Source organism: Polypterus senegalus, chromosome 16, assembly GCF_016835505.1.
Source record: "Polypterus senegalus isolate Bchr_013 chromosome 16, ASM1683550v1, whole genome shotgun sequence".
In the NCBI taxonomy this organism is placed as follows: Eukaryota; Metazoa; Chordata; class Cladistia; order Polypteriformes; family Polypteridae; genus Polypterus; species Polypterus senegalus.
In genome coordinates, this window is record NC_053169.1 from 25,932,404 (window position 1) to 25,948,237 (window position 15,834).

Consider the following 15,834-nt stretch of genomic DNA (forward strand, 5'->3'; position numbering starts at 1 on the left):
GGTCAGTCAGCTTCCTGGGTGGCCTTCTCTGTGCTGTAGAGGGCAGAGACAAGTGAGTTAGACACAGTGCCACCCCTCACTCTGGTGGTGGTACCGCATACTTGATCAGAGCTGTCAAGTTGGTCCTTGGATGTGCCTGCATGACAGACTGTTATAACATTGTAACGTAAGTGACACTGAACAAACACTGTCACCAACTGGCTAGAAGGCTGTCACCAACTGCCACTAGTAGAGATGAATTTTGTTGCTGACCGCATGCGTTCAAGGTTCAAGTGATAAAACATGGCATTAGCCAATCGAGCTAAAGTGAAGCCTGTGGCCCCTTTAGGTGGGATGTGTTTCCTTTTCACAATAGGTCCTGTCCACTTCAGTATCGCTACACAGGGGGGCGCAGTTTTGTGATTTTAGATTCTTATTGTTATATATTTGACTGATTTAACCAAGGTGACTGCCAAGGTCAGGATGCGTTACGGTTACTCGCATGTAATATTAACAGCTTTAGCACAGGCAGGTTAAGTGACTTACTAAGAGGCACAGAGTGAGTCGATGGTGGGATGCGAGCCTAAGGCCTTTCGGTTTGAAGTTGAATGCCCTGGGTACTGTACTGTAGTGAGGGGCATCGACAAAGCATTTGACGTGTTAATCAGAAGAGTCCTCGTAAATCAGCCCTGTGTGCGCCAGCCTGTGTACTGCTGTGAATATTTCATCATTCCCTTATCTTGGCTACAAAAGAGACATTTGTTTGTTAGCACATTACATGACGGGTGTGATTTTAAAGTACATTAAGCACCGTATCACGCGATCTGCCTGACAAAGTAATCTTTCTTATACCTGCCCTTGAGGATACAGCCTTCCCAGTTTGAGATCATTTTAATAAGCTTCTGAGCGCTGTGTATACATTAAGGCAGAAGCTGGGCGAAATAATCTAAGCTGCAGAGGGATTAAGCACACTTACAGTATTGATGGACTGAAGCTCCAAACAGAAATGCAAGCAAACGACAATTTTGTTCAACACATCAATAACCTTCCTCCTTCAGTACACCTCTAACAGGCTTGTGAGTGACATTGACAGAGTGTGCCTCTGCCTTCCCCATAAAGTCACGCAGGATTGTATACTTCTGGCCGCACGGTTAGGCACTAAAACTTGTGGACTGTAAACCACCAGGCTGCCAAGTCAATCCCTACCACTGACTCAATGAATGGCTCACAGTTAACCATGTAAAAAGGGGCATTTCAACGCCGTAACGGAATATGAGCTATGATGAGACGTGTGGAGATGGCACGACGGAGAACGCTGCTGCCACTCAGGTTCAGAGCTCTTAGCTTGAATCTCACGCCTGCTGCCTGTTTGCATGAACTTTGCACAGACTCCATGTCTATGTGGAGGAGGATGTGCTTGATAAACGAATAGTCCACCCAAATATATGTATTATTAGATGTTGTTTACTCCATTTAGTTTGTTTTGATGGGTGAGAAAGAAATTTGAATCTCATGCTTTCATGGAGAACAGAGATCCGCCCCTGCATGTGCTCACCAAAATTCTGGAAGCAAACAGGGCCTGCCTGGTAAAATCACGGAGGATGATCCAGTTTGTCAGGCAAAGGAGGCGAAGCTCAGAGCAGCAGCAGCATGAAAGTATGGACCCCGTGTCACCTGGTGGTGAGAAGTTCTCACAAGAGATGATCACAGCCTCTTTACGGCCAGATATTGTGCTCTGGTCCATCCCTTCAAAGATGATCATTATGGTAGAACTGTCTGTTCCATGAGAAGAGAGAATGGGGTCTGCCATGGGGAAAAAGAATTAAAAGTACACCGAGCTGGCAGCTTTGTGTTCGACAGCACGATGGAGGGTTGTTACCTATAAAGTTGAAGTCGGATGCAGAGGCTATGCTGGAATATCCACACAGCGGTTCCTTGGTATCCACAGGCTCCAAACTGAGGGAGACTCTGAATAAATCTGGTGGATAAGGTGGAACAAGAGAGCTTCTTGCTTTGGAAAGGATAAGGTTTGGGGAAAGCAAGGATCTTAGGGCTGGCTGTAGGGGCTGGTGGGGAGATGTTTCCACTGCTACTTCACCACCTTGAGATGTTTCAGGACTAAAGGATCAAAACAACCCTGCAGATGGCACAATGGTATCATGGGAGTTGTGTCATGCAGAAATGCCCAGCAGATAGATTCACCTGTACTTATGTTTTGGTAGCATTGGCGTTGTAGGGAGCCTCTGTCAGGCTCAGGTATGGTAACACCTCCAGCACAAGCGCTTCAAGACATGCAGCTGCTAACCCCTCCTTCCTTTTCTAGAGTTCTATGGTGAACTTTGACATCATTCCCGGATTTATTCAGGAGGTCCCTCTGCTGCCACCCTTGGACCCACTTAGAGGGTGACAGTGCCACGAGTGGCCATTTCTAACACGTATTGAGCTCCCAGAGGAGACACTCAAACTCAAAAAGAGCAAAGGCTCAGGAAAAGCTGGCAAAGCCTCTGGATTTTAAGATAACAGACATCCAATTACTTTCTTTGGACTTTACATTCTTTATTTTCTTTTTTGATTTGTGTTAAATGACTGTGCCTGGATGGACCACTAACCTCTAACAATCCCCCATTCACTTTTTATTTCACAGCATCTATGGTGACCAACTCTGGATAACAGCAAGCAACATATAAATGTCCATGAAAAAAATCTCACGTCACATAATCCACATCAAGCCATCCAGTTGTATACTCACAAAGTATTTTTACTAAAATACAGTTAAATAAACAGCTTTCAGAAAACACTCTGTGTTTGAAACCTGAATATGATCAGAAGTTAATGAGCAGTTTGAATTGTAAACCATCCTTCCGTTGTTACATTTATATTCAAATCCACAACTGGAGTACCATGAGTTTATTTTGTGTGAATTTGAGAAACTGCATGGGTGAATGGACCACCTGCTGATTGAAGCATCTCAGACATGCACAGGTACGAGGCATATTCTCCTCCTAATAATGTCATCACTCACTTTCTTTAACTTTTAAATCTTTAGTTGTATACGCTTCTTAGTAAAGCTGGTTGATGTCCATATGGAGCCTTAGGAGTGGTTGCACGTTAATTTAGTAACCAAAACAGAGCCCCTCGGTGTCCCCAGCATGGATGAAAGGTGGAAATGTCTGGAGCACACACCACTTGAGTTACATAAATGGTGCCCCTCGGTGTGCACAGCACACTTTTAGTAATACTAGACTTTGAGGACCGCCAGGGAGTCCCCTTCTGTGTCTGTAGTGTGCGCCCCCCCAGAATAACCAAAACGATGTCCCTCAGTGTTTATAGTGTGCTTTTAGTATAATTAGACTTGAAGTCCGGTCCCCCTCGGAGTCCATACCGCATGCTCCTCACTGTCCATAGAGGAGGCATAACAAAAAGGTATGAAGGGCGCACCCCTTAAGTTACAAAAATGGCAGCCCTCAGGTTTCATAACCAGCACCCCTCAGGTCACAGCCACCTAATGGATTTACGGGTTCTGTCTCTAAGTGAAGTTTGTAATGTTGATATTATGTGGAACACAATGTTAGCCAATCAATAAATGGTTACTGGGCTGGACTCCTGACCAATGAATGAGTGAGGCGGGTCTACAATTCAAATACTCGTTTGCGTCTGAGTGTGTTCAGTTTTCAATGTTCAATCTTCTTGGTCGCACAGAGACTGTAAGCACTGCAAGCAGGGGGCTTCCTGCTTTATCAGCTGAGTTTCTCATTCACAAGAGCGCTTATTTAACAATATTTTAGTAGAAATAAATGTGTTTGCGATGTTGTGAGCACACAGCTGAACTACTTGAAATGTGAAATATGTGACACGAGAATTGTAAGATTTTTGATATTGTTTACTGCTGTCCAGCGTTGGTCACCATAGGTGTATGGAAACATTGGATTAAACATTTTTCTAAGAAATCCTTGCAAACTACATGGAATCAGTGACAAACATAAAAAATAAATTGAGTGGAGCATTTCTTTTGCATGCAAATCTTGGGAATGTGAGAGAAAAATCCACACTGACATGGGTACTGAGTACTGTGCAAATAAATACCATTTTTGGGTGGAGTAGTCCTTTAAGTACATTGGTCCTGTGCTTTGTCCTTGGGCTATGCTTTGGCTTCAAGTAGCCATGAGCTGGATGGTTAAATTTGTAGAATCTATAGTGACATGCAATGGCTTCTATGTGGGCTTAGGGACATGTAATATACACTCACCTAAAGGATTATTAGGAACACCTGTTCAATTTCTCATTAATGCAATTATCTAATCAACCAATCACATGGCAGTTGCTTCAATGCATTTAGGGGTGTGGTCCTGGTCAAGACAATCTCCTGAACTCCAAACTGAATGTCAGAATGGGAAAGAAAGGTGATTTAAGCAATTTGGAGCGTGGCATGGTTGTTGGTGCCAGACGGGCCGGTCTGAGTATTTCACAATCTGCTCAGTTACTGGGATTTTCACGCACAACCATTTCTAGGGTTTACAAAGAATGGTGTGAAAAGGGAAAAACATCCAGTATGCGGCAGTCCTGTGGGCGAAAATGCCTTGTTGATGCTAGAAGTCAGAGGAGAATGGGCCGACTGATTCAAGCTGATAGAAGAGCAACTTTGACTGAAATAACCACTCGTTACAACTGAGGTATGCAGCAAAGCATTTGTGAAGTCACAACATGCACAACCTGGAGGCGGATGGGCTACAACAGCAGAAGACCCCACTGGGTACCACTCATCTCCACTACAAATAGGAAAAAAAGGCTACAGTTTGCACAAGCTCACCACAATTGGACAGTTGAAGACTGGAAAAATGTTGCCTGGTCTGATGAGTCTCGATTTCTGTTGAGACATTCAAATGGTAGAGTCAGAATTTGGCGTAAACAGAATGAGAACATGGATCCATCATGCCTTGTTACCACTGTACAGGCTGGTGGTGGTGGTGTAATGGTGTGGGGATGTTTTCTTGGCACACTTTAGGCCCCTTAGTGCCAATTGGGCATCGTTTAAATGCCACGGGCTACCTGAGCATTGTTTCTGACCATGTCCATCCCTTCATGACCACCATGTACCCATCCTCTGATGGCTACTTCCAGCAGGATAATGCACCATGTCACAAAGCTCGAATCATTTCAAATTGGTTTCTTGAACATGACAATGAGTTCACTGTACTAAAATGGCCCCCACAGTCACCAGATCTCAACCCAATAGAACATCTTTGGGATGTGGTGGAACGGGAGCTTCATGCCCTGGATGTGCATCCCACAAATCTCCATCAACTGCAAGATGCTATCCTATCAATATGGGCCAACATTTCTAAAGAATGCTTTCAGCACCTTGTTGAATCAATGCCACGTAGAATTAAGGCAGTTCTGAAGGTGAAAGGGGGTCAAACACCATATTAGTATGGTGTTCCTAATAATCCTTTAGGTGAGTGTATACTCGCGTATAAGTCGGGTCTTGAAACCCAACAAACCAATCATAAAATCAGACCCTGACTTACAGTATATGCCCATTCAAAACTACGACACTTACATTTATTATTCTTACTTCCTCCAATCTCGCACCAGTTTCTCAGACACATTGAATTTTGTTGCAGCAGTGCAGTTACCAATTTCTTTCACCACTTCAATGACTTTTAATTTAAAACCAGCTTCATATTTTCTTCTGATCAAACGCTCTATCGCAGATAAGGAATGGTCTTACGATAAAGGTGTATGAGGGTGTGAGAAACAAAAAACACAAAACAGTGCAAACGTCACTTCGCAATAGTTTGGGTATTACCGTGTGGTCACGTAGGCACAATAAAGAGAGAGAGACGTTAGGAGCACACGCTGATACAACGTATTGCTACACCCACATAGAAAAAAAAGGCAGTGAGCTCCATGGTTTACACTCTCAGGTGGGCGTTAGCATATCATAATCTCTTGGACCAATAGCGTGAGTTTTCCACATTTGACTTATACGACTGACATTATAAAATATAGTGATCCCTCCTTTATCGCCGGGGTTGTGTTCCAGAATCCCCCGCGAAAGGTGAAAATCCGCGAAGTAAACACCATATGTTTTCCATATTTTCTTCTGATCGAATGCTCCATCGTAGATAAGGGATGCTCTTACAGTAAAGGTATATAAGAATGTGAGATACAAAAAACACAAAACAGTGCAAATGTTGCTTCAGAATAGTTTGGGTATTACTGTGTGGTCACGTAGGCACAATGCATAGGAAAAAAAGGCCGTGTGCTTTGTGGTTACTCTCTCAGGTGGGCGTTAGCGTATCATAATCTCTTGGACCAATAGCGTGAGTTTTTCGCATTCAACTTATATGGCTGACATTATAAAATACCAGAAATTATATGGTAAAATCAAGCCCCAACTTATACGCGGAAGAACTTAAACACGGGTATATACGTTACGTGAACATACAAGTGCTACCTCAGATCTATTTAGGCAGATTTTACAAACTTCACTTAACTGATAGGTGGCCAGTCCTTCTTGCTGGTTTGAAGATGAATTTATTCTCAGTCCTCAATATGGTCTCCAGTTTCAATCCACATCTCTTTAGTGCTGTAGAGTCTGGTAATCCATCACAAGGGGAAAATTAACCCGGGGGGATTCAACATACTGGAAGCTCAACTGAAGATGCAGATACTGTAATTCCTATTAAGAGAACAAGGCCGTGTAGAGCTAGTGGATGAATGGCCCCTCAAAGACACAACCTGCAGAAAGCTCACTTAATTATATCAGAGGTCCCAAGTCAATTCACTTTAGCACTTTTCAGCCATTCTTTATTTAGAGCCATGTGAAAAAATAAGCACACTCTCTTATAATTCTACATCTTATATAGTTCTTGCTGAGCGCTAAAATTAGGCGAGTCATATATCAGATGACAAGCAACGCCACACAGATTTTATTTTGCGTGTTGTCATCGGGCCACACCATGATCCATCCCAGGCTGCACATATTGCACTATGGTAACTGTCGGCGGACAGCTGCAGACCCGAAATGTCTGGATTACAAAAGCTTTCCAAAGCAGCTTGTCTACAGCAAGAAGATCTTCCATTCTTGGTCATACAGATACTGCCTGTAAGCAGTGCAAGCAGAGGGCTTCCTGGTGACGTTAGCTGAGCTCGCTCATTCGGCTCACACCTTTCTGGGCAGCACGGCCTCTACATCGTGTTATTTCTGTGTTCAACCAAACAAAAGAAAGCATGTGTTGGTACATATCTTGATTCATCAGCTTGTAGAACTTCCTGTAACAGCCAGATTGCAGGATTCCATTTTTATTTGAGGGCCCCTGAGGCAAAATAGTTTGTACCAATCCCTCAGCATCTGCTGGAAAGCCAATGCCAGCATCCTGGAATGGACACTCTTCACAAACCACACAGCAAAATTGCGGACTCTCTCTTGGATTTAGGGGACGTTAGGAGGAGTTATTTCTACTTGTGCTGATATTTGATAAATCATGCAAGCTTTCCAACCCTGTCTATATGTGCATTGTGCTCTTGGAAAAACTTCTGGCGCTGTACCCTGTGGTATTTTGTAGAATGTGAGGTTCCAGAAGGGCTACCATTGTCTGGCATTCATTCCCCTAATTTGCCAGGATGGAGTTGCATTTGCATATTTGTTAATAAGTTGAATTTGTCTGGTAAGGATGTTCAAGTATGCCAAGGTTGTGTCTTGTCTACTGTCCTTTTTTATCTTCATAGAAGGTGCAGTTTTCAAATGACACTGTAATGGCCTGATATGTCTGTGATAACCAGCATGCACTGTGAGCAGTTCTCATAGAATGTGATGCAGCAGGGATGAGAGGTCATGGTCTTCTTGTAGCTGTCCAATGTGGAGGAGTTCATGCACTCTGGGATTCCCACGTGATAGTGGAGGTGACCGTAGGGCTAACCAAAGCATTGTTCTGTCAGTTAAGAATTGAGCACACTTGACAATTTAAAGGGACCAGAAGATGAAATGTTATGTCATAATAGCCGGAAAAGTGTTCAAACTAGGAATTCAAAATAACCTTCACCAAAGCTAAAATGCAAACCAACTTAAAGCCTAAAGGGGAAATGCTAAAGTTTTCAATACCAAAAAATAACAGTTAACAAATGCACCGACACTCTTTCGTACCGTATATCTTGATGCTTACCTTAGGTCAGGGGTGCCCTCACTTTTTCAGCTTGCGAGCTACTTTTAAAGTGACCAGGTTGCCTACCTAATATATAGATATTGTGGCAGTAGGGGGCGCTAGCGCTCCCTTGAACCCTCAGGTACAACTCCAGACACCAGGTAAAAGTCCAGGACTGTTTATTTTTACCCACAGTGCACCAAGCACCTTCCACACTACTCATATACAAAACAACAATAAACCAAATCCTCCTCGCCCAGACACTTTGCTCCTCTCCCACCCAGCACAGCTCAGTGTCTGAACTGAGGCATCGTCCTTTTATAGCCCCTGACCCGGAGGTGTTCCTGTCCCAGCAGTCCACAGTTCCTTATTCCTTCCGGGTCAGGGCAATCAGTCTTTTACTTCAACCCGGGAGCACGTCGTTCCTTCCCGTCACATGACCGTGACGTACTCCCGGGTCATAAGGCACAAAAGAGCCCATAAGCCCTTCCACAGCGACTCTTGGTGGCCCCCAAGGTATCCAGCAGGGCTGTGTAAAAACATTACATAGTCCATAAGGCCCTGCTGGAACTCGGGGCACGATCCTGCTGTCGGGAGAGCTCCTCCTGGTGGCCTGGGGGTGAGGGCCGGAGCACGAGGCCGGCAGTCCTCCATAATATATATATATATATATATATATATACATACTGAGTATACTTTATACTTTATGTTGTCAAATCAGAAAAGACAGCATTAGACCGTCGTCTGCCACAACCATTTCCTGTCCACATTGCCAGAGACTATTCTGAGCACGTATCGGACTAGTAAGCCATCTAAGAGACCCACCCCATCCTTAACCAAATGACTAGATGGTCCTTGTCGATTTGATGGACGAACGAAGAAAGAAAAAAAAAACTTTACGTTGTGTACCTACCATAACTGAATAACCTTTATGGCACAATAACAATTCAATACATTTATGGTCACTACAGTATTTGGATTTAATAATCGTCATGTAGGAAAAGGCTGACTTGCATAAATAAGTAGAGCTGAATAATGCAGTCAAGGAGCTTTTGAATTCAGCCAAGTGAAAAATGACGGCTGTCCGATTAACTGCGATTTTAGTTCCCTCTCCTTTTCTTTCTCAGATCGCTTTTTGGAAGGACGTCAGTTTCGTAGTTTTTATGAACAATTCGAGAGTGCCTTTCCACATTTTCCGCCTTTGGAATAGCAATAATGGATTGAAAGATCAGACAAACGCACTTCGATTGTGACATCGTGAGAAAAAAAAATCCTCATCCAATTCCACATCCAGCCCTTACCCTCCCCACACAATTTTTTTTAAAATCCCTTCTGTAGTCGATATAAATTGGAAAGCTAACTAGATCACAGCCGGAGTTTTGCAGTAGCTCGCACGTTTGATCGTGCGTGCAGGATCACCAGTGTGTTAGAAGAGAAGAGATCTCAGACTGGCCGCCCTGTATGTCAATCAAGTGACAAATGCCATAGGGAGGATATATGATAAACCGGTGTTTAAAAAAAAATTTTTTGAATGCGACGCGATCTGCCTACACTGCTTTTGCGATCTACCGGTCGATCGCGATCAATGTCTTGGGCACCCCTGCCTTAGGTGATGGCTTTTATATCATCGCGTTTGTGATGCAAACATTGTATCTCATTTGAAGCCACACTCTAACAACAGATCATTGCGTCTTGATGATGATTGTACAAAATGGCAGCGTTTACTAGAAACAAAATGGTGGTGCAGTAAACATTTATTGAAATGAAAATAAAAATCAGCAATAATGAACAGACATTCAAGAAGGGAAATACTAAAGAGACATAAACATACGCCAACAAATCCCTAAAAAAACACCTTCAAAACCTGGGAGAAAAATGTACTTACATCAAAATAAATTTTTAAATGTCTTAGATAATAACACACAGTAGTGCAGTGCCAGTACTTTTGCAGACTGTGGACCAGATGCTGGTTGTGAACTGGTAGTTTGATTTAAAAGGTACATACCCATCTTCCCTGTGGTCACGAGCTGCTGCTGGTTCGCTCTCTACGTATGACAGATCGAGGAGCTCAGCAACGCTGGAGGGCAGCAGAGCCGAACTGAGGTAGTGTGGGCATTAGTTAGGCAGATTGTCCCCATGACTCCCCCTGCAGTGGTGTACCAGTCAGCACCCACTGGGAGAAGGCCCAAAGGTACTCAGAAATTCGTCAGGAGGTGCTGGAAAAGGCTGTCAAGAACAGGGTGGTCCAGTATGTCCAGTCTGATATGACGTTACTGGAAAAAAAAAGTGATGATGATGGGAAGATGACCCAGAAAATGACACAATACTGACTGTGCTTCAAAATATTTTACTAGAAATGCCAATAAAATAAATTATTGCGTTAAGACAATATTGGCCATATGCAGCCATAGGTTCACAGAATTACAAATCAAGAAACTCGCTATATTCACTAGCACATGTACATGATATGGACAATAACAGAAAAAAGGCGCCCTAAGTTATGAGTAATAAATTAAGAAATAGGCAATTGCTTGTTTTTTAAAGTCTTGGAAAGGCGCCGCTGCCCCAAAGCATTAACAAAGCCACTTTAGAAATGACTGTAATTTCAAAGCCTTCTAGAAGCAAAATATGTTAACATGAAAAATGAGACATGGGTACAAATTACAACAAAAAAAGATCCCAGGTTTCTTACCAAAAAATGTCTGCTTTGAGCAGCCCGACTTGTTATGGTGTCCGCACACATGGATGCCGAAATCTTTCAGCTCCGCTTTCCGAAAGTTCCATCAATGGACCAAGCGGCTGCACCGGCTTTTACAGCTGCAAACATGTACACTGCAATTTTCTTTTTGATTGTATGACAGAAATAAAAAAAACGATGATGCTTTAAAGTAAATCAGTGCCATTGTCTCTTTTTAAATGACATTTTCAGACCTGCAGTATTTAATGAAGATTTCTCATGGATTGTGAGTGTGTGTCCATCTGCCATATTTAATAGAAGCACAGGAAGAGGCAGAACCAGCCATGTTGTAGCGAGTGCTTTGAGTAGTGAGAAAAGTGCTATATAAATATAAGAATTATTTTTATGAATGAAAACAATACTGAGGAAGTAAGATTTGGAATATTTTAATTTAGGTGGAGTGCTAATTTTGGAATACAGGATTATTTAGATGAGATGCAGCTTTTAAGTGAATACATAAGAATGCAGATCTCATAAGGAAAGGCTAACAGTATATTTTATGTGTATTTTGAGCAACACTTTAAAGGATATACAGGCAGTCCCCGGGTTAGGTACGAGATAGGGACTGCAGGTTTGTACTTAAGTTGAATTTGTATGTAAGTTGGAACAGGTACATTATTTTAATAAATGCTATTGCTGACCGACTGTAACCAAGTGCTCTGCCAATGAATGATGGAGTTTCACCTCTCTCTGACCTTTTTATTATTTCTACTTTATTCTCAATGTTGATGGTCTTTCTCTTCTTTAGTGTATCACCAGCACTTGCATCAGATTCGTGTTTCAGAGACATTCTTGATGGGTGAAGACAGAAGGTTAAGATGAGCTCTTCTGCACAGCACTGTCCACGCTATCACAGCAGGAAGGCACCCGTCATCAATACGTCTGATGTACTGACGTCAGATAACTTCCTGCTATGTGCGTAACAGTACAGTACAAGCAGGCTTGCTATTGAGAATGAATGGGGGCGGCAAGGGGGGGTTCACCACCAGCCCACCACACAGTCACCTCCAGTATAGTACACTGCCTGCAGCGTCCCGCCCACCGAGAACGAACACAGTGCGGCCAAAGGCGGGTAGTGAATTGCCCAACCCCAATTCAACAGGCAGCCATCAGAGGCACACTACAATGCATCACCAGCTGTGCGTGCTGGGTGGGCAGTGAAATGCCCCCCTCCGCTCCATTCAGCCTGCGTCCAGTCAGGAGCATTAGCTGCAGCGGCGTGGTGGGCGGGCAGTGAACCATCGTCTTGCACACGAGCGATAGCTGTGGCCCCGGTGACTATGGATCATGCGTCACCGCTTGCTGCCAGGAGCCGCCCGAGGGACGCTACACTGCGTGAGCAGTGAAATCAACCCCTTCCAGCCATCTCTTGCAGCATCCACAGGCCGAAGATGACGGAGCGGCAGTAACTGAGGCGCACGCGTCGCAGCTGTGTCGTCATTCAAAAGTCGTAGGTCGGATGTGCGTATCCTGAGGACTTCCTGTATTCGGTATTTTTGAAGTTGAAGTTATTTCTTCACAAACATGGTGTATATGAATTATTGTTTCGTGAAATTGTGTTCCAAAGTCCAGCAATTTCTAGAAATTTAAAAAACATCTTGTCCAAACTGTCATTTGACATTGGAGTATATATATATTTCGTGTATAACTGGAAAACAAAAGCCTTAAAACTTACCAAATATGCCCATTTTCAAGCCAATACACTTGTTGAGCTTTGATCTGTACCTCTCCATTACATACACATTATAAAATAGCGTATAAATGTAATTTTTTCACAAACCAAAATCAATATTATGAGATTCTATCTCAGTCCTTATCTTCTTCTTCTAATCGTTCTCCCCTGCCAGGGTGTGGTTTCCTGCAAATCGGACCAATCACAGCAAACTGTTCATGGCCACGTGATTAGTTTTGTTCCCTTTTGTTGGACTATTTTGTTACCTTTGTGCGACCTGTCATTCCTGTACCTTACCACATTCCACGTTTATTGGCAAACTCATACAACCTTGACAAAAACAGCACCAGGAATATGCGTTAAAATGATTATTTTTAGATTTCTTTTGTTGTTACAAACATACGTCGGAAACACGGAAGGCAGGTTTTCTTTTATTGAAACTCAAAACGTATTTGGTAAGCTTTAGGCTTAAGGGTGATTCATGCCCCATTCTCTACACTGTAAAACGTCAATGCAGACAGATGTTTTTCAAAATTTACAGAAAATGTTGAACTCTGGAACACAATTTCGCATGGAAAATAAATACAGTATATCCCATGTTTGCGAAGAAACAACTTTGAATTGAAAAATACCAAACTTGAACCTTTAACATGGCTAGACAACCAGACAGTATGTTTAATCGGTGGCCATACTATCCACTCATCCATCCATCATCCAACCCGCTATATCCTAACACAGGGTCATGGGGGTCTGCTGGAGCCAATCTCAGCTAACACAGGGCACAAGGGAAGAAAAAACCCCAGGCAGGGCACACACACGGGACAATTTAGGATCGTCAATCCACCTAACCTGCATGTCTTTGGACTGTGGGAGGAAACTGGAGCACCCAAAAGAAACCCATGCAGACACGGGGAGAACATGCAAACTCCACCCAGGGAGGACCTGGGAAGCAAACCCTGGTCTCCTAACTACGAGGCAGCAGCGCAACCACTGCACCACTGTGCCACCCCTAGTGGCCATACTAAATATATGAAAAATAATTTGAGGGCTGATGGGAGTTACACAAAAGCAAAAGCAAATACTTGTTAAGTGACTACTGATTGTTTACTGACGTCAGTTATCACCGAGGGGTTAGCAGTCGCTTTCCTGCCTAATCCAGGCCCTGCAAGGACTCAAGGGAGCGCTCACAAAGGTGAAACACTGGGCAAAGCCAAAGGGATGGTAAAGGACTGAAAGCCACAGTCCCAGAATTATGCGGAGGTTCCCGGAGTGGGAATTGTGGGGTGTGCATGTTAACACAAAGGTGCCCATCAATTCCAAAAGAGCCTATAGGTCTTATATAGGGCCTTTCGTGATAAAATTACACATGTTAAAGAGTATTCACGATTCAACGTCTTCACTCTAAAGCTTATGTGCTTGAGTAGTATCACATTCCTGCAAAAGTAAACACGCTTTTTATTTTTTAAATCAAATGACTGCACGGACCACCAGGTGTAGTTGAAGATACTTGTCTCTTGCCCAAGTCACCACTTTTAAGGCTACATTTGCCCTGTCAATTTCACCCAAGCCACTCACATTTTTTTGGCACAAATTTTATTACTTCCCTGCTTTGTAATCTACAAAAAAAAGCCTCATGGAACTGAATCCTTCGTGACAGAATGCATATTGGCGTGCGCATCTCACTTCCAGCATAATTCCGATTCTGAGAGTGTGGCCAGGTTCAGCTCAAATTTTCAATGTTAAAACAATTTTTTTTTTCACACCCGGAGAATCTGACAGAGAAGATTGGTGTCATCAGTGGGTGCCTACAGGTGAAAAGTGACTAATATTACAGGAGGGGTGGATTTCATTTGACTTGGAGAGGCAGGCAAAAGTAGATAAATGTTACCGACATAAAAGGGGCTTTAGGAGAAATATCAACGTGAGAGATCATTACTGCAGTGCCAATAAAAAAAATGATAAGCCTTACAGGCAAGAAAAATGTAATTCTCTTTGTTAACATATCTACTGTATATATATGTTGCACTACTGATACCAAAATAATGTCACCTGTCTATGCTGTCCTTGTTGTTTCAGAGAGCTGTCTTTGCAGCACAAGGATCAGGAATGCATGTGAAAATAAGCCTGAACGGTCTGACAAAAGATGTTAAGTATTAAACACAAAATGATTGATCACATTAGAGTTCAGCCCTTTTAATAAGACACCCCTAAATCTTCACTGGTGCTCCTAATTAGTTCAATGGAGGCCTCCTGTCTGGGGTTTCAGCTGACTGCAGTATACAGTCCTATGAAAAAGTTTGGGAGTCCCTCTTAATTCTTTGGATTTTTGACATGAATCATGGAAACTGTAGGATTTCAGCAGTGACTTTAAGTTTATTGGATTAATAGAAAATATGAAATATGCATCATAACAACATTAGACCGGTGCATAAATCTGGGCACCCCAACAGAAATATGACATCAACACTTAGTTGAGCCTCCTGTTGCAAATCTAGCAGCCTCTAGACGCCTCCTATGGCCTTTGATGAGATTCTGGATGGAGGTATTTCTGACCATTCTTCCATACAAAATCTCTCCAGTTCAGTTAAATTTGATGGCTGCCGAGCATGGACAGTTTGCTTCAAATCATCCCATAGATTTTTCGATGATATTCAAGTCAGGGGACTGTGACGGCCATTCCAGAACATTGGACTTCTCCCTCTGCATGAATGCCTTTGTAGATATTGAACTGTGTTTTGGGTCATTGTCTTGTTGGAATATCCAACCCCTGCGTAACTTCAACTTTGTGACTGATGCTTGAACATTATCCTGAAGAATTTGTTGATAATGGGTTGAATTCATCCGACCCTCGACTTTAACAAGGGCCCCAGTCCCTGAACTAGCCCCACTGCATGATGGAACCTCCACCAAATCTGACAGTTGGCAGCAGGTGTTTTTCCTGGAATGCAGTGTTCTTCTTCCATGCTTCCACGCAAAGCGCTTTTTGTTATGACCAAATAACTAATTATTAAATAAACTAATTAAATAAACTAATTTTTGTCTCATTAGTCCAAAGCACTTTGTTCCAAAATGAATCTGGCTCGGCTAAATGAGCATTTGCATACAACAAGCGACTCTGTTTGTGGCGTGAGTGCAGAAAGGGCTTCTTTCTCACCACCCTGCCATACTGATGTTCTTTGTGCAAATTGCGCTGAATTGTAGAACGATGTACAGATACACCATCTGCAGCGAGATGTTCTTGCAGGTCTTTGGAGGTGATCTATGGGTTGTCTGTAACCATTCTCACAACCCTGCGCATATGC